This window comes from Pleurodeles waltl, chromosome 3_1 (genome assembly GCF_031143425.1).
Source record: "Pleurodeles waltl isolate 20211129_DDA chromosome 3_1, aPleWal1.hap1.20221129, whole genome shotgun sequence".
NCBI classification, from domain to species: domain Eukaryota; kingdom Metazoa; phylum Chordata; class Amphibia; order Caudata; family Salamandridae; genus Pleurodeles; species Pleurodeles waltl.
In genome coordinates this window covers 865984441-866005112 of record NC_090440.1, presented here as the reverse complement: position 1 = coordinate 866005112, position 20672 = coordinate 865984441, and the positions used below count along the sequence as shown (strand labels likewise).

General features: G+C 46.3%; 1 protein-coding gene across 1 annotated transcript in view; it reads left to right on the top strand.

Moving 5' to 3' along the window:
• Positions 1-17415, top strand: part of SFPQ (splicing factor proline and glutamine rich) — a 35351-nt gene extending 17936 nt beyond the window's left edge. The window contains exons 11-12 of the transcript XR_011201446.1: positions 126-187; positions 17332-17415. The gene's annotated coding sequence lies outside the window, so the exon portion shown is untranslated. The remainder of the gene's footprint in view (positions 1-125; positions 188-17331) is intronic.
• The last annotated feature ends 3257 nt before the right edge of the window (positions 17416-20672 follow it).

The following is a 20672-nucleotide window of genomic DNA, read 5'->3' as shown; positions in this document are numbered from 1 at the left end:
AAAGTTGGTCTTCACATCTAGTGACAGAGCAATGCGATGTGCAATTTCAAATCTTCAGAAAGGGCACATGCAGTTAAAGGCTTTAAAGGTTACCTTAAGTAATTTGTTTTTTTTTTTTTGTGTAGGTGTAGAAATCGTAAGCACACCTTTGTGCTCGGACCTGGAAGGCCATAACATCACGGAAAAGGTAAGTTTATGATGCAGACTCCAACATTGGACGTTATTTGACAGTCTGTTTCAGGTGATGAATTTTGTTTGCAATGTAAACACCTTATCTGCAAGACAATCTCTTTGAAGATAAATAACCATATGAAAATAAGCTTAATGTGTATTTTTACGTTTGCGTTTCTAGCGGTTTTGCTCTGGCAGGGGAGAGCTGTAATCGTCACTGAAGGATCTTTTTGCTCAATTGCCAGAGGTTGAATTTGTTTTGTTGCCATGCATTTTTCCGATACCAGATGTTCGATGGCATCTGTCGCTGTAGATACGCATGTTTTGCAATAGCTCGCCATCTGGTGTTGGGCCGGAGTGTTACAAGTTGTTTTTCTTCGAAGAAGTCTTTCGAGTCACGGGACCGAGTGACTCCTCCTTTTGTCTCCATTGCGCATGGGCGTCGACTCCATCTTCGATTTTTTTTTTTTTTTTTTTTTTCCCGCCATCGGGTTCGGACGTGTTCCTGTCGCTCTGAGTTTCGGAACGGAAAATTAGCTAATTTCGGAAGATTTTCGTCGGTATTGTTGCGTTCGGGATCGGCGTACTTAGATTCAACACCGCATCGAAGATCTCCGGTGCCCTTCGGGGTAGTTTTTCGATCCCCCGTCGGGGCCTGGTCGGCCCGACCGCGTGCTGAAGAACGCCCATGGAACGGACCTCGTTCCGTTTCTGCCCCAAATGCCACAATAAATACCCCTATACAGACCAACACTTGGTCTGTAACCTGTGCCTGTCACCTGAGCACAGTGAAGACACCTGTGAGGCCTGTCGTGCGTTCCGGTCCCGAAAGACACTCCGAGACCGTCGAGCCAGAAGACTTCAGATGGCGTCCGCGCCAACAGCCCACCGAGAGTTCGAGGAGCAGGAAGAGTAAGGTACCTTCTCGATCCAAGAATCGGACTCCGAAGGATTCGACGATACACAAACCGTGAGTAAGACGTCGAAAACCACACAGAGGAAGATTTACAAGGCCCAGGGGACACCACTGCCATCAGGCCATGGCTCCACCCATAAATTCGGTGACCGACCGTCGGCACCGAAAAAGGCCCAAACAGTGCCGAGATCGTCCGACTCCGGTCGAGACACCGGCACGCAGCCTTCTCGGGACCGAGAGTGCTGGAGACCAGCCTCGATGCCGGTGTGGACACAGCTCGACACTGAGGTTTCGGCCCCGAAAAAGAAAAGTCACCTCGGAGCCGAAAAAACACGCAGACAGGGTTTCGGTGCAGAAACAAACTGCAAGCGACCCAGCTTCAGGCTCTTATACAGAAGAGCACTCGCTAACCTCCCAAATGCAAAAGCATAGGTTTGAGGAAGAGATACAATCAACTGATGTGGACCATACGCAAAAGCGTATCTTCATACAGCAGGGGACAGGAAAAATAAGCACCCTTCCTCCCATTAGAAGAAAGAAGGTTGGAGTCCTCCCATTAGAAGAAAGAAGGTTGGAGTTCCAAACTGAACAGACACCACAACCAAAAGTGGTGAAAAGAGTTACCCCATCACCCTCTCCTCCGCCCGTGATTAACGTCTCACCAGCACGAACTCCATCACACTCCCCAGCTCACACCACCATAAGCCAGGGTGACCAAGATCAAGACGCATGGGACCCATACGACGCCCCAGTGTCAGATAACAGTCCGGAGGCATACCCTACGAAGCCATCTCCACCAGAAGACAGCACCGCGTATTCTCAAGTGGTGGCTAGAGCAGCACAATTTCACAACGTAAGCCTCCACTCAGAACAGGTCGAGGATGATTTTTTATTCAACACACTCTCCTCCACCCACAGCTCATACCAAAGCCTGCCTATGCTCCCTGGTATGCTCCGGCACGCGAAATAAATCTTTAAGGAGCCGGTCAAAAGTAGGGCAATCACACCAAGGGTGGAAAAAAAGTACAAGGCGCCTCCTACAGACCCGGTTTTCATCACTACACAGCTGCCACCAGACTCTGTCGTTGTAGGGGCAGCTAGGAAAAGGGCCAACTCTCACACATCTGGAGATGCACCACCCCCCAGATAAAGAAAGCCGCAAGTTCGATGCAGCTGGTAAGTCGCAGCACAAGCTGCAAACCAGTGGCGCATCGCGAACTCCCAGGCACTACTTGCGCGCTATGACAGAGCCCACTGGGACGAGATGCAACATCTCATTGAACATCTGCCCAAGGACTTACAAAATAGGGCAAAACAAGTGGTTGAGGAGGGACAGACCATTTCCAACAACCAGATCCGCTCCTCCATGGACGCTGCAGATACAATCTAACTAACTATCAGAAGGCATGCATGGCTCCGAACGTCTGGATTTAAACCAGAGATTCAACAAGCAGTTCTCAATATGCCTTTTAATGAAAAAGAACTGTTCGGTCCAGAAGTGGACACAGCGATTGAGAAACTCAAAATAGATACGGACACTGCCAAAGCCATGGGCGCACTCTACTCCCCGCAGAGCAGAGGGAATTACAGCACATTCCGTAAAACACCCTTTCGAGGGGGGTTTTGGGGTCAGAGCACACAAGCCAGCACCTCACAAGCAACACCGTCCAGTTACCAGGGACAGTATAGAGGAGGTTTTAGGGGACAATATAGAGAAGGGCAATTCCCTAGAAATAGAGGAAGATTTCAGAGCCCCAAAACCCCTACTACTAAACAGTGACTCGCATGTCACTCACCCCCTCCACACAACACCAGTGGGGGGAAGAATAAGTCATTATTACAAAGCATGGGAGGAAATCACTACAGACTCTTGGGTTCTAGCAATTATCCAACATGGTTATTGCATAGAATTTCTACAATTCCCTCCAAACATACCACCAAAAGCACAAAATTTGACAACACACCATTCCAATCTCCTGGAGATAGAAGTGCAGGCACTATTGCAAAAGAATGCAATCGAATTAGTGCCAAACACACAAACACAGGAGTTTACTCACTGTACTTTCTGATACCAAAGAAGGACAAAACGCTGAGACCAATCCTAGACCTCAGAGTAGTGAACACTCATCAAATCAGACCACTTTCACATGGTCACACTACAAGAAGTATTGCCATTGCTAAAACTACACGACTACATGGCCACTTTAGACCTCAAGGATGCTTATTTCCATATACCAATACACCCATCGCACAGGAAATACCTAAGGTTTGTATTCAAGGGAATACATTACCAATTCAAGGTACTGCCTTTCGGATTAACAACCGCACCAAGAGTCTTTACCAAATGTCTAGCGGTAGTCGCTGCACACATAAGAAGGCAGCAAATACATGTGTTCCCATATCTAGACGACTGGCTAATCAAGGCCCATTCGTTAATACAGTGCTCAAATCACACATCATATCATACAAATCCTCTTCAAGCTAGGGTTCACCGTCAATTTCACAAAATCCCAAATTCTGCCGCGCAAGGTACAACAATACCTGGGAGCCATAATAGACACATCAAAATGAGTAGCCACTCCAAGTCCACAAAGAATTCAAAATTTCAACATCATACAACGCATGTATCCAACACAAAGGATACACGCAAAGATAGTACTACAACTCCTAGGCATGATGTCTTCATGCATAGCCATTGTCCCAAACGCAAGACTGCTCATGAGGCCCTTACAACAGTGCCTAGCATCACAATGGTCAGAAGCACAGGGTCACCTTCTAGATCTGGTGTTAATAGACCGCCAAACTTACCTCTCGCTTCTGTGGTGGAACAACATAAATTTAAACAAAGGGCGGCCTTTCCAAGACCCAGTGCCACAATACATAATAACAGATGCTTCCATGACAGGGTGGGGAGCACACCTCGATCAACACAGCATACAAGGACAATGGAACATACATCAAACAAAACTGCACATAAATCACCTAGAACTTCTAGCAGTTTTTCAAGCACTAAAAGCTTTCCAACCAATAATAGTTCACAAATACATTGTTGTCATGTTGTCGGTTTTGACGAGAATGTATTATCTAAACAAGCAAGGGGGGACGCACTCCACGCAGTTAAGCCTGCTAGCACAAAAGATTTGGCGTTGGGCGATTCACAACCAAATTCGCCTAATAGCACAATTTATACCAGGGATCCAAAATCAACTCGCAGACAATCTCTCTCGATCACCAACAGGTCCACGAATGGGAAATTCACCCCCAAATTCTGAACACTTATTTCAAACTCTGGGGAACACCTCAGATAGACTTGTTTGCGACAAGGGAGAACGCAAAATGCCAAAACTTCGCATCCAGATACCCACACAAACAGTCCCAAGGCAATGCCCTATGGATGAACTGGTCAGGGATATTTGCTTACGCTTTTCCTCCTCTCCCTCCTTACCTGGTAAACAAACTCAGTCAAAACAAACTCATGTTGATAGCACCAACTTGGGCAAGGCAACCCTGGTACACAACGCTGCTAGACCTATCAGTAGTACCCTGCATCAAATTGCCCAACAGGCCAGATCTATTGACACAGCACAACCAAAAGATCAGACACCCAGATCCAGCATCGCTGAATCTAGCAATCTGGCTCCTGAAATCCTAGAATTCGGGCACTTACAACTTACCCAAGAATGTATGGAAGTCATAAAACAAGCCAGAAGGCCATTCCACCAGGCACTGCTATGCAAGTAAATGGAAGAGGTTCGTTTGCTACTGCCATATTAATCAAATACAACCATTACACACAACTCCAGAACATGTAGTGGGTTACTTGCTTCACTTACAAAAATCTAACCTGGCTTTCTCTTCCATTAAAATACACCTTGCAGCAATATCTGCATACCTGCAGACTAACTATTCAACTTCCCTATATAAGATACCAGTCATTAAAGCATTCATGGAGGGCCTTAGGAGAATTATACCACCAAGAACGCCACCTGTTCCTTCATGGAACCTAAATGTTGTCCTAACTAGACTTATGGGTCCACCTTTTGAACCCATGCACTCCTGCGACATACAGTTCCTAACCTGGAAGGTGGCATTTCTCATCGCCATTACTTCCCTAAGAAGAGTAAGCGAGATTCAGGCGTTTACAATACAGGAACCTTTTATACAACTACACAAAAATAAAGTCGTCATAAGGACCAATCCTAAATTTTTGCCAAAGGTTATTTCACCGTTCCATCTAAATCAAATTGTGGAACTTCCAGTGTTCTTTCCACAGCCAGATACGTAGCTGAAAGGGCACTACATACATTAGATGTCAAAAGAACATTGATGTATTACATTGACAGAACAAAAAACATCAGAAAGACTAAACTATTTATTGCATTTCAAAAACCTCATGCAGGAAACCCAATATCAAAACAAGGTATAGCCAGATGGATAGTTAAATGCATCCAAATCTGCTACCTTAAAGCTAAACGACAGCTGCCCATTACACCAAGGGCACACAACAAGAAAGAAGGGTGCTACCATGGCCTTTCTAGGAAACATCCCAATGCAAGAAATATGTAAGGCAGCCACATGGTCTACGCCTCACACATTCACCAAGCACTACTGTGTAGACGTGTTATCCGCACAACAAGCCACAGTAGGTCAAGCCGTATTAAGAACATTATTTCAGACTACTTCCACTCCTACAGGCTGATCCACCGCTTTTGGGGAGATAACTGCTTACTAGTCTATGCAAAACATGCGTATCTACAGCGACAGATGCCATCGAACTGAATGTCACTTACCCAGTGTACATCTGTTCGTGGCATCAGTCGCAGTAGATTCGCATGTGCCCACCCGCCTCCCCGGGAGCCTGTAGCAGTTTGGAAGTTACCTTCAATTATTTATATATGTATCATCCCAACCTTAAATAGGTGCATACTTAGTCACTCCATTGCATGGGCACTATTACTACAATTCAACTCCTACCTCACCCTCTGCGGGGGAAAAACAATCGAAGATGGAGTCGACGCCCATGCGCAATGGAGACAAAAGGAGGAGTCACTCGGTCCCGTGACTCGAAAGACTTCTTCGAAGAAAAACAACTTGTAACACTCCGGCCCAACACCAGATGGCGAGCTATTGCAAAACATGCGAATCTACTGCGACTGATGCCACGAACAGATGTACACTGGGTAAGTGACATTTTCATTCCTTTAACTGGCGACTTGTATACTTAAGTTTTGCAGTGTGAATTGTTTTTTAATGGTTTGTTCACATGCTGTCCATTTCGCCATCTAAAGGTTGAATCCTGAATTTTTAGCATGTTGGCCCAATTTTTTGATGCTGTTAAATTTTTTTTGCCTTGCCCTTCTGCAATGGTGTGTGCTTGCCTCAGAAGTACCTTCGTGTGGCTGCGGTCTTCGGATTCTGTGCTCTCTGCCTGTCGGGAGGCAGAGCAGTAATGTGAAGATCGAAGGCTACAGCAAGTACACGAAAAGGCTTTCCGCAGGGGCTGAGTAGTATGTGGATAATCCACCTCAAGAGAAATGTACTAAGTGAACACAGCGTATGTCGGATGCTTGCGTTGTACACACTATATCAAAATGAGATAGTGTGCCGAGTCCAGTGGCTCCCCAGAGGCTAAACATGCTGAAGTAGAGGATACAAATTCTTGCTTTGTGGTAGTGTGATCAAGCAGTTGGGCTTATCATAGGGTAGTGCAAATCATTTGTTGCGCGCACACCTAGAAAATAGAGGAAGCACACCCTCAATCACTTAACTCCAGACCAATGGTTTTTATATTGCAAAAGTGTTTTCTCTTATTTTTAGGACCACAAGATTAACGTTGATAATAAGTACCTTAAGTCTCGTATTTCACACAGGTATCAACAATTTGTTTAAAATTAAGTTTTTGAATTACCAGAACAATTAAAAAAAAAAACAATGCAATTTTTAAACCGGTTTATGTGCAGTCTCAATAGTCCTTCAGACCCTGAGGAGGCTCAGGGACTCAAGACCCTGAAAGTCACTGAGTTAAAGCCTAGAATCTTAACAGACGCACTTGATAACACATGGACTCTAGCAAAGCATTTGCACTGTTAAGAGCTACCCAAACACCAAAAAATGGTAGATGGTTAACCTAAACTTGGGCAACCTTATGGGTTGAGGCCAAAGGACACTGATAAGCCCTCGGCACATGTAGAGAATGAAGGGGATGCAATATATGCTGTTAGACACCATCTTATCAACGGAGGAAAATGGTCTTTGGGGTGGGGGGGGGGGGGTGGATACAAGCCTTATTAAAAGGATCCATCATGCAGCAGAGGCAATGTGTAGGAGCAGGCTATGCTACTGTGCCTTCCACATTCAAGAGCAAATGCTTTCACCACCTTCTTCCCCAGGCTGGGGGGGGGGGGGGGTCCATCTTGTGTCTGCAGAAGGTGTTGTATATTGCAACCGTAGGCTTCAAGAATGTCTACCTACATGCCTGACTAAACAAGACTAATGAAGTTGTAAGAAGCAGTAAAACGGCAATCGGGGAGCACAAGGAACTCTCGCATTGCAAACAAATTCATAGAATGGGGTAAGTAAGCACATCTACCTCTTGGTCATAGTATCGTACACTAGGGGGTGCAAAGGGGACTTCAAACCCAAGATTTCTTGAAGGGGCTAAGAGGATAACTAAACCAAGGACAGGACCTCCAATATATAACATGGGTTTCTTTTACTTTGCCATCACGTTAATGAATTGGAAGCAAAAATCCATCTTGCAAATATACAAGTAGGGAGTGGTAATGAGGACAAAGCCAGTTATTACTAATAGTTTCCGTGCCATTCAAGCCTGATGCCAGCCTTTATTTTTAAAGATTAAAAGCTCAAGAAGAATATACTTCACATGCTGGATGTGAGGGCAGTAATTATGCACAAAATCGGAAAACAAGCCTGTGGAAATGCCTTCCTTGGCATGGTTACCTCCTAACTTTTTGCCCTTTGTTGAGGCCAGCTTTGATTAGGAGTGTGCTGGGACCCTGCTAACCAGGCCCTAGCACCAGTTTGGCTTTCCCTAAACTGTACCTTTGTTCCCACAATTGGCAGCCGTACAAGTCCCTTGTAAATGGTACCCCTGGTACCAAAGGCCCTGTGGGCAGGAAAGGTCTGAGGGTTGCAGGTCTTATGCCACCCTGGGGACCCCTCACTCAGCACATGCACACTGCCTCATAGCTTGTGTGTGTTGGTGGGGAAAAAATGACCAAGTAGACCATGCACTCCCCTCAGTGCCATGACCACCTATCACTGCCTGTGGCATGCCTTACAGCCTTAAGGCAGGATGCACTATACCACAGGTGAGGTCATAAGTGCTTGAGCACTACGTCCCTACAGTGTCTAAGCAAAACCTTAGACATTGTAAGTGCAGGGTAGACATAGTATGGTCTGGGAGTCTTGTCAATTACTAACTCCACATTTCCATAATGGCTACACTGAAATCTGGCAAGTTTGGTACCAAACTTCTCAGCACAATAAATGCACACAGCCAGTGTGGGAATTATTGTAAAATACACACAGAAGGCATCTTAGAGATGCCCCCTGAATACCAATCCGACTCCTAGTGCTAGACTGACAGTTTCTGCCAGCCAGTTGTTTCTGGCCACACGGAGAGAGTGCCTTTGTCACTTTGTGTCCAGGAAAAAAACCTGTATTGGGTGTAGGTGCTTCTCGCCTCCCCCTGCAGGAACTGGAACACCTGGCAGTGAGCCTCAAAGGCTCATGCCTTTTGTTACAGCACCCCAGCTAGTGGAGATGCCTGCCCCTGCGGCCACTGCCCCCAATTTTGGCAGCAAGGCTGGAGGAGTTGAGGAAAACATGGAGTCACCCACCAGTCAGGACAGCCCATAAGGTGCCTTAATCTGAGGTGTCCTCTGCCTTAAGAAATCCTCCATCTTGGTTTTGAAAGATTCCAGAAATGCCCCCCCCCGGGAGCGACCCTTGCCCAAGGGGTCGCTCCCTTGTGACAATTTCAGGAAAAAAAAATCCCTGGTGTCTAGTGGGGTTTCAAGAGACTTCAAAGGGAAGGAAATACTTTCTTTGCATTTCTCTTTCAATCGTGCTGGAAGCTCTGCTTCCAGCGCGATGGGGGAGGCCCCTGTGACAAATCAGCGCGTGCTGATGTCACGAGGGGGGGTCGGGGGAGGAAGGCGAAGGTCTTCCCCTTCCATCCCTGCCTTGGGGGGGGGGGGGGCGCTAGCGCTCCCGCTCCCCCAAGTTCACCTGTGCCTTGGACGAGGCACAGAAGCGGTTAAAATAGCTTAATGCAATTTTAACAAACTGTACTACTGTTTTAAATCCAAGTTCTATACTTGCTGTGTGAAGTACCTTGCATTTTATGTAACCTAAAATCTTGAATCTTGTGGTTCTAAAATAGATATTTTCTGCATAGAAACTATTGGCCTGAAGCATTTGTTGTACACAGGCCATAAATGAGGAACTCAAAGATTTAACTTAACACTACCCTCTGATAATCCTACTGGTCGACCACACTACCACAAAATAGAGCATTCGTATTTAATTTTCCTCCTCCTAAGGGGAACCCTCTGACTCTGTGCACACCATCTCACTTTGAGATAGTATATACAGAGCTAACTTCCTACAAAGCCAATTCATCTCACTAACACAAACCAGTGCATTGCTAGTACATTCTTAAGGTGCACTTGCTAAGGAAAAGGACCACTTTGGCCATTCTTTATACAAGGCATGGCTGTGGCAGTCATGTGGTCCTTGTAGGAAGTTGGCTCTGTATATACTTCTACGTGATCAGTACACAGCATGTGAATTCAGGAAACATGCTACACAACAGGTAACCATAGGAGTAGTTTTTCACCTAGAATTTTCTAGATGTACATGTGAACCTCCCTGGAAATAGGCCAATAAACAAGAAGGGTGAGAACACAGGGAGCTGGTACAGCAAGGATTAAAGTAGTCCAGGGGGTGGGAGGGCTGGATTCCGAACACTGCAACCACACAAGTTTCTCCAGGGGCAAGAGTTCTTCACAGAAGGAAGGGCAAGGCACCAAGTCAACATCACCCAAGATAAAGAGGGTCTTAAGAGAATTTCGAACCCAACCACTGGTTAGTGGAAAAAATGCACACCTCATGATTCCTGAAATCTTAAAGATGCAAAGCCACTTCTACAGGTAAGTAATCACTTTTTTTTTTTACCTGCTACAAATGTAGATCAGTTCTCACAGCTGGTTAATACATGTTCGATGGCATCTGTCGCTGTAGATACGCATGTTCTGCAATAGCTCGCCATCTGGTGTTGGGCCGGAGTGTTACAAGTTGTTTTTCTTCGAAGAAGTCTTTCGAGTCACGGGACCGAGTGACTCCTCCTTTTGTCTCCATTGCGCATGGGCGTCGACTCCATCCTCGATTGTTTTTTTTCCGCCATCGGGTTCGGACGTGTTCCTGTCGCTCCGAGTTTCGGAACGGAAAATTAGCTAATTTCGGAAGATTTTCGTCGGTATTGTTGCGTTCGGGATCGGCGTACTTAGATTCCACACCGCATCGAAGATCGAAGAGCTCCGGTGCCCTTCGGGGTAGTTTTCGATCCTCCGTCGGGGCCTGGTCGGCCCGACCGCGTGCTGAAGAACGCCGATGGAACGGACCCCGTTTCGTTTCTGCCCCAAATGCCACAATAAATACCCCTACACAGACCAACACTTGGTCTGCAACCTGTGCCTGTCACCTGAGCACAGCGAAGACACCTGCGAGGCCTGTCGTGCGTTCCGGTCCCGAAAAACACTCCGAGACCGTCGAGCCAGAAGACTTCAAATGGCGTCCGCACCGACAGCCCAACGGGAGTTCGAGGAACAGGAAGAAGAAGGTACCTTCTCGATCCAAGACTCAGACTCCGAAGGATTCGACGACACACGAACTGTGAGTAAGACGTCGAAAACCACACAAAGAAACATTTACAAGGCCCAGGGGACGCCACTGCCACCAGGCCATGGCTCCACCCATAAATTCGGTGACCGACCGTCGGCACCGAAAAAGGCCAAAACAGTGCCGAGATCGTCCGACTCCGGTCGAGACACCGGCACGCAGCCTTCTCGAGACCGAGAAAGTGCTGGAGACAAGCCTCGACACCGAGATGCCGGTGTGGACACGGCTCGACGCCGAGACAGCGGCACCGAAACAGATCGGCGCCGAGAGGTTTCGGCCCCGAAAAAGAAAAAAGTCACCTCTGAGCCGAAGAGACACGCAGACAAAGTTTCAACGCCGAAACAAACTGCAAGCGACCCAGCTTCAGGCTCTTATACAGAAGAGCACTCGCTAACCTCCCAAATGCAAAAGCATAGGTTTGAGGAAGAGCTACAAGCAACTGATGTGGACCATACGCAAAAGCGTATCTTCATTCAGCAGGGGACAGGTAAAATAAGCACCCTTCCCCCCATTAGGAGAAAGAGAAGGTTGGAGTTCCAAACGGAACAAGCACCACAACCAAAAGTGGTTAAAAGAATTACACCACCACCCTCTCCTCCGCCCGTGATTACCGTTTCACCAGCACAAACTCCATCTCACTCCCCAGCTCACACCACCATGAGCCAGGGTGACCAAGATCAGGACGCATGGGACCTATACGATGCCCCAGTGTCAGATAACAGCCCGGAGGCCTACCCTACAAAGCCATCTCCACCAGAAGACAGCACCGCGTACTCTCAGGTGGTGGCCAGAGCAGCACAATTTCATAACGTAAGCCTCCACTCAGAACAGGTCGAGGATGATTTCTTGTTCAACACACTCTCCTCCACCCACAGCTCCTACCAAAGCCTGCCTATGCTCCCTGGTATGCTCCGGCACGCAAAAGACATATTTAAGGAGCCGGTCAAAAGTAGGGCAATCACGCCAAGGGTGGAAAAGAAGTATAAGCCGCCTCCTACGGACCCGGTTTTCATCACTACACAGCTGCCACCAGACTCTGTTGTTGTAGGAGCAGCTAGGAAAAGGGCCAACTCTCACACATCTGGAGATGCACCACCCCCAGATAAAGAAAGCCGCAATTCGATGCAGCGGGTAAAAGAGTCGCAGCACAAGCTGCAAACCAGTGGCGCATCGCGAACTCCCAGGCACTACTTGCGCGCTATGACAGAGCCCACTGGGACGAGATGCAACATCTCATTGAACATCTGCCCAAGGACTTCCAAAATAGGGCGAAACAAGTGGTTGAGGAGGGACAGACCATCTCCAACAACCAGATACGTTCCTCCATGGACGCTGCAGATACAGCTGCACGGACAATTAATACATCTGTAACTATCAGACGGCATGCATGGCTCCGAACGTCTGGATTTAAACCAGAGATTCAACAAGCAGTTCTCAATATGCCTTTTAATGAAAAAGAACTGTTCGGTCCAGAAGTGGACACAGCGATTGAGAAACTCAAAAAGGATACGGACACTGCCAAAGCCATGGGCGCACTCTACTCCCCGCAGAGCAGAGGGAATTACAGCACATTCCGTAAAACGCCCTTTCGAGGGGGGTTTCGGGGTCAAAGCACACAAGCCAGCACCTCACAAGCAACACCGTCCACTTACCAGGGACAGTATAGAGGAGGTTTTCGGGGACAATATAGAGGAGGGCAATTCCCTAGAAATAGAGGGAGATTTCAAAGCCCCAAAACCCCTACTACTAAACAATGACTCACATGTCACTCACCCCCTCCACACAACACCAGTGGGGGGAAGAATAGGTCATTATTACAAAGCATGGGAGGAAATCACTACAGACACTTGGGTTCTAGCAATTATCCAACATGGTTATTGCATAGAATTTCTACAATTCCCTCCAAACATACCACCAAAAGCACAAAATTTAACAACACACCATTCCAATCTCCTGGAGATAGAAGTGCAGGCACTATTGCAAAAGAATGCAATCGAATTAGTGCCAAACACACAGATAAACACAGGAGTTTACTCACTGTACTTTCTGATACCAAAGAAGGACAAAACGCTGAGACCAATCCTAGACCTCAGAGTAGTGAACACATTCATCAAATCAGACCACTTCCACATGGTCACACTACAAGAAGTATTGCCATTGCTAAAACTACACGACTACATGGCAACTTTAGACCTCAAGGATGCTTATTTCCATATACCAATACACCCATCTCACAGGAAATACCTAAGGTTTGTATTCAAAGGAATACATTACCAATTCAAGGTACTGCCTTTCGGATTAACAACCGCACCAAGAGTCTTTACCAAATGTCTAGCGGTAGTCGCTGCACACATAAGAAGGCAGCAAATACATGTGTTCCCATATTTGGACGACTGGCTAATCAAGGCCCATTCGTTCATACAGTGCTCAAATCACACAAATCAGATCATACAAACCCTCTTCAAACTCGGGTTCACCGTCAATTTCACAAAATCCAAAATTCTGCCACGCAAGGTACAACAATACCTGGGAGCCATAATAGACACATCAAAGGGAGTAGCCACTCCAAGTCCACAAAGAATTCAAAATTTCAACACCATCATACAACGCATGTACCCAACACAAAAGATACAGGCAAAGATGGTATTACAACTCCTAGGCATGATGTCATCATGCATAGCCATTGTCCCAAACGCAAGACTGCACATGAGGCCCTTACAACAATGCCTAGCATCACAGTGGTCTCAAGCACAGGGTCACCTTCTAGATCTGGTGTTAATAGACCGCCAAACTTACCTCTCGCTTCTGTGGTGGAACAACATAAATTTAAACAAGGGGCGGCCTTTCCAAGACCCAGTGCCACAATACGTAATAACAACAGATGCTTCCATGACAGGGTGGGGAGCACACCTCGATCAACACAGCATACAAGGACAATGGAACGTACATCAAACAAAACTGCATATCAATCACCTAGAACTTCTAGCAGTTTTTCAAGCACTAAAAGCTTTCCAACCAATAATCGTTCACAAATACATTCTCGTCAAAACAGACAACATGACAACAATGTATTATCTAAACAAGCAGGGAGGGACGCACTCCACGCAGTTAAGCCTGCTAGCACAAAAAATTTGGCATTGGGCAATTCACAACCAAATTCGCCTAATTGCACAGTTTATACCAGGGATACAAAATCAACTCGCAGACAATCTCTCTCGAGATCACCAACAGGTCCACGAATGGGAAATTCACCCCCAAATTCTGAACACTTATTTCAAACTCTGGGGAACACCTCAGATAGACTTGTTTGCGACAAGGGAGAACGCAAAATGCCAAAACTTCGCATCCAGGTACCCACACAAACAATCCCAAGGCAATGCCCTATGGATGAACTGGTCAGGGATATTTGCTTACGCTTTTCCTCCTCTCCCTCTCCTTCCTTACCTGGTAAACAAACTCAGTCAAAGCAAACTCAAACTCATATTGATAGCACCAACTTGGGCAAGGCAACCCTGGTACACAACGCTGCTAGACCTATCAGTGGTACCCTGCATCAAATTGCCCAACAGGCCAGATCTGTTGACACAGCACAACCAAAAGATCAGACACCCAGATCCAGCATCGCTGAATCTAGCAATCTGGCTCCTGAAATCCTAGAATTCGGGCACTTACAACTTACCCAAGAATGTATGGAAGTCATAAAACAAGCAAGAAGGCCATCCACCAGGCACTGCTATGCAAGTAAATGGAAGAGGTTTGTTTGCTACTGCCATATTAATCAAATACAACCATTACACACAACTCCAGAACATGTAGTGGGTTACTTGCTTCACTTACAAAAATCTAACCTAGCTTTCTCTTCCATTAAGATTCACCTTGCAGCAATATCTGCATACCTGCAGACTACCTATTCAACTTCCCTATATAAAATACCAGTCATTAAAGCATTCATGGAGGGCCTTAGGAGAATTATACCACCAAGAACACCACCTGTTCCTTCATGGAACCTAAATGTTGTCCTAACTAGACTTATGGGTCCACCTTTTGAACCCATGCACTCCTGCGACATACAGTTCCTAACCTGGAAGGTGGCATTTCTCATCGCCATTACTTCCCTGAGAAGAGTAAGCGAGATTCAGGCGTTTACTATACAAGAACCTTTTATACAACTACACAAAAATAAAGTCGTCCTGAGGACCAATCCTAAATTTTTGCCAAAGGTTATTTCACCGTTCCATCTAAATCAAACAGTGGAACTTCCAGTGTTCTTTCCACAGCCAGATACCGTAGCTGAAAGGGCACTACATACATTAGATGTCAAAAGAGCATTAATGTATTACATTGACAGAACAAAAAACATCAGAAAGACTAAACAACTCTTTATTGCATTTCAAAAACCTCACGCAGGAAACCCAATTTCAAAACAAGGTATAGCCAGATGGATAGTTAAATGCATCCAAATCTGCTACCTTAAAGCTAAACGACAGCTGCCCATTACACCAAGGGCACACTCAACCAGAAAGAAAGGTGCTACCATGGCCTTTCTAGGAAACATCCCAATGCAAGAAATATGTAAGGCAGCCACATGGTCTACGCCTCACACATTCACCAAGCACTACTGTGTAGACGTGTTATCCGCACAACAAGCCACAGTAGGTCAAGCCGTATTAAGGACATTATTTCAGACTACTTCCACTCCTACAGGCTGATCCACCGCTTTTGGGGAAATAACTGCTTACTAGTCTATGCAGAACATGCGTATCTACAGCGACAGATGCCATCGAACTGAAAATGTCACTTACCCAGTGTACATCTGTTCGTGGCATCAGTCGCAGTAGATTCGCATGTGCCCGCCCGCCTCCCCGGGAGCCTGTAGCAGTTTGGAAGTTACCTTCAATTATTTCTATATGTATCATCTCAACCTTAAATAGGTGCATACTTAGTCACTCCATTGCATGGGCACTATTACTACAATTCAACTCCTACCTCACCCTCTGCGGGGAAAAACAATCGAGGATGGAGTCGACGCCCATGCGCAATGGAGACAAAAGGAGGAGTCACTCGGTCCCGTGACTCGAAAGACTTCTTCGAAGAAAAACAACTTGTAACACTCCGGCCCAACACCAGATGGCGAGCTATTGCAGAACATGCGAATCTACTGCGACTGATGCCACGAACAGATGTACACTGGGTAAGTGACATTTTCATATTCACACTTGCTGAGCATACATGCTTGTAATCTAATGTAAAGCCTGAGACTTGGTTGACTTCCTCTTCTGGGTATAACCTTGAATCACATTTTACTTTGGTCCTTTTTCATTCCACAGAAGTTGGGTTACAAGTCCTGTATCGGAGGACATATCCATGCATCTGACACCTCACTTCGGCATGCAGTAGATTTCTGTGCTTGCCTGTCTTTGCCATGCAGTAATTTTCTGTTCTTCAGTAATTTTATGTACTTTAAGATTCAAGAAATGAGGGCTGTATGTTTTCAGATAGCCTCAGAAGTTTCAAAATAAACCTTCCTGCATGCCTAACTAGAGTGTAAAAAACCATACTGCATAAACAAATCTTCACTGCTTTTTAAGGTTGTGCGAATGTCCATCCAGTTTACCACTGGAAATTGCTGGGATTTCTACATGCAGAAGAGTGTGAAGCCAATATAGTGGAAAGCAGTTCCTTTTTAGTATGGGGCAGTGTACGGTCCACTTAGCCGCTGGTTTCATTCTGTGGCTTGCTTCTTTAGGAGCATGTCTTGAGCTGTATAATTGTAATGTTTTATTTAACGGGCTGCCTTCATACTACTTTTGGGCCGCTAGCATGCCTTCATGTTAAAAATCTTTCTTTTTCTAATCTTGACGCCCATGCATGCACTTTTAGGCATTGGATGGCAATCTGTTGCAAAAGCGTTCTAAAGCAGGCTAGTACCTCACAGGAAAACCTGGACTTGTCGGTGTTGGTGTCTGTATGTTTCCATACCGCAAGCCCTGGTTTTACTTAATTTTTGTAAAGTAACTTGTAATGTTTACAACTGCCTGCAACATTGTCCAAAGGATCACAGGATGAAATAAATATTACAAATTGGAAACAAGGCTGTGTAGTTCTCAGAATTAAATTAATCCATAGACCTTGGTGGGGATACTCCAGTTCTTGAGTGATTGCATGAAGTGCTCAGTGTCTTACACTTTAATGTTTACTTGTTGTCTTACTGGCCATGTGAATTAATTTTATCAGGCTTTGAAAATAGTAGTGATGGTGGAAATTGCGTGTAGATGATAAATTGAGGATAATAAATCACCCCTTTTCCCTTTTGTTTACAGAAGCAGCAGTTTGAAGATGGCCGGTTTGGACTCTAAAAGCAGTTTTGATTTTTAAAGGGTGACAAATAAAAAAATTAAAACTGACAGTGCGTACTGTAATGTTTGACTTTGTTTAACCTGCAATGTTGTATTTTAAGACATTTCTTATTCTGCACCACAAGGGTCCGCTTGTGTAGGCTTGCTGCAAATGTGCAGCAACAAGACCAGCATTGTTGCCCTGTGTGAAGTTAAGATTGTCACATCACGAGATTAGAGTACTGAAAATAAAACCCCAAACATTGCAGTCATAACACGCTTGCTAGGGTTTATGCTTTTGTACAAAGACTTTTTGAGTGACATTAAAGGCTATACATTTACAAAGTGTGACTGAGGAGTAATTAACCCAATTCATTATTGTTCGTTCACAATTACCAAATCCTCCCCCCCCCCCCCCCCCCCCCAGCATTTAAACATTAAGAAATCACCAGAGATTCAACTCACCTGGCAATAATAAATATAGCTGGCCTGGTGTGCGGTGGACACCTATGGTGTTACCACCCTATTCCAGATATCCCTCTTAGTGAAGTGTAGGCAGTGTCTAGGAAGCCAGGGCACACTAGAGGTAGCTGTCAATGAGCAGCCAAGACCTATCTAGGAGATACGCAAAACTTATGCAAAACCACTGGTCACAAAGTATACTCACCTGGGCATATCTTAGCAAACATGTTGATCATACCCCAACGCTGTTTGTCCCCTTCGGAGGATGTATAGCTAGCAAAATGGTGCGGTTGCTGGAAGAAGCTGGTAAAACAATGTGGTAGCTGTAGGTGCACTGTCTGTTCCTGGGGTGTCTAGTTGCAATGGCCAGAAGGTTAACTAAAGAATGCGGGGGAGTCCTGCTGAAATCCTGCATGTCTGATCCGAGGACCCATCCATGACCGGCGAGCCAGAAGATTACAAATGGCGTCCACGCCGACAGGACACCGAGAGTTCGGGGAACAAGGAGAAGAGGAAGCCTTCTCTATCCATGAATCGGACTCGGAGGAATTCGACGTCCACGAAACAGTGAGTAAGACGTCTAAGCCAGCACACAAGAAAACAGACCAGGCCCAGGGGACGCCACTGCCAACAGGCCATGGCTCAACACATAGTCAGTGACCGCCCATCGGCACCGAAAAAGGCCAAACTAGTGCTGAGATCGTCCGACTCGGGTCGAGACACAGGCACGCAGCAATCTCTGGACCGAGAAAGTGCTGCCGACAAAGATAGACGCCGAGACAGCGGAGCCGAAGCTGTTCGACGCAGAGACAGCGGCACCGAGGAGGATCGACGCCGAGAAGTTTCGACTCCAAAAAAGAGAAGTCGCCTCGGAGCCGAAAACGAGTAAGGACATAGTTTCGGTGCCGAAACGACCGGCAACCGAGCCAACTACCAGCTCCTATTCAGAGGAGCAATCCCTCACTGTCCTCTCAATTGCGCAAACATAGATTCGAGGAAGAGTTACAATCCACTGAAGTGGACCACACTCAAAAGCGGATCTTCATACAGAGTGGAACAGGGAAGATCAGCACCCTTCCCCCTATTAGGAGAAAAAGGAGACTTGAGTTCCAAACACAGGAACAAGCACCACAAACAAAAGTGGTGACGAAGGTAACTCCGCCACCCTCTCCTCCACCTGTAACTCACATATCACCGGCACAGACGCCGTCACACTCACCGGCTCACACCACCATGAGCCAAGATGACCAGGACGCTTGGGACCTATACGACGCCCCAGTGTCAGACAACAGTCCGGAGGCGTATCCTACCAAACCCTCACCACCAGAGGACAGCACAGCGTATTCACAGGTGGTAGCTAGGGCAGCAGAGTTCCATAACATGTCGCTACACTCGGAACCTGTTGAGGATGACTTCCTTTTCAACACCCTCTCCTCCACCCATAGCACCTACCAGAGCCTGCCTATGCTCCCAGGAATGCTAAGGCACGCAAAGCAAATCTTCAAAGAGCCTGTCAAGAGTAGAGCAATAACACCAAGGGTGGAAAAGAAATATAAAGCACCGCCCACAGACCCTGCTTTCATCACCTCATAACTGCCACCAGATTCAGTTGTAGTAGGGGCAGCTCGCAAGAGTTAACTCTCACACATCAGGCGATGCACCACCCCCGGATAAAGAAAGCCGCAAGTTCGACGCAGCCGGAAAAAGGGTCGCAGTACAAGCTGCAAACCAGTGGCGCATCGCTAACTCAAGCGCTCCTAGCGCGATATGACAGAGCCCATTGGGACGAGATGCAGCACCTAATCGAGCATCTACCCAAAGATTTACAAAAAAGGGCGAAACAGGTGGTTGAGGAGGGACAAAACATCTCCAATAACCAAATACGCTCCTCTATGGATGCAGCGGACACAGCTGCAAGAACAATTAACACAGCAGTAACCATAAGAAGGCACGCGTTGCTACAAACATCTGGCTTTAAACCGGAGATACAGCAAGCGGTGCTCAATATGCCATTCAATGAGCAACAATTGTTCGGACCTGAAGTGGACACGGCAATTGAGAAGCTAAAAAAGGACACTGAAACTGCCAAGGCCATGGGCGCGCACTATTCCCCGCAGGGCAGAGGCACTTTCGGCACCTTCCGCAAAACAACCTACAGAGGGGGGGGGGGGGGGTTTCGGGGTCAGGCCACACAAGCCAGTACCTCACATTCAACACCGTCTACCTACCAGGGACAGTACCAAAGGGGAGGCTTTCGGGGCCAATACAGAGGAGGACAATTCCCTAGAAACGGGGGAAAATTTCAAAGCCCAAAAACACCTGCAACCAAACAGTGACTCACACGTCACTCATCCCCTCCACACACCAGTGGGGGGAAGAATAAGTCAGTATTACCAATCTTGGGAGGAAATAACCGACACTTGGGTCTTAGCAATTATCCAACATGGTTATTGCATAGAATTTCTCCAAATCCCTCCAAACATACCACCAAAAGCACAGAATATATCAAAACAGCATTCAGACCTTCTGGAAATAGAAGTTCAAGCATTACTGCAAAAGAACGCAATAGAACTGGTACCAGGTACACAAATAAACACAGGAGTTTACTCACTGTACTTTCTAATACCAAAAAAGGACAAAACACAGACCAATCCTAGATCTCGGAACACTAAACACCTACATCAAATCAGAACACTTTCACATGGTCACGCTACAAGAAGTGTTACCATTGCTAAAGCAACAAGACTACATGACCACCTTAGATCTCAAAGACGCGTATTTCCACATACCAGTACATCCCTCGCACAGGAAATACCTAAGCTTCGTATTCAAAGGAATACATTACCAATTCAAAGTATTGCCGT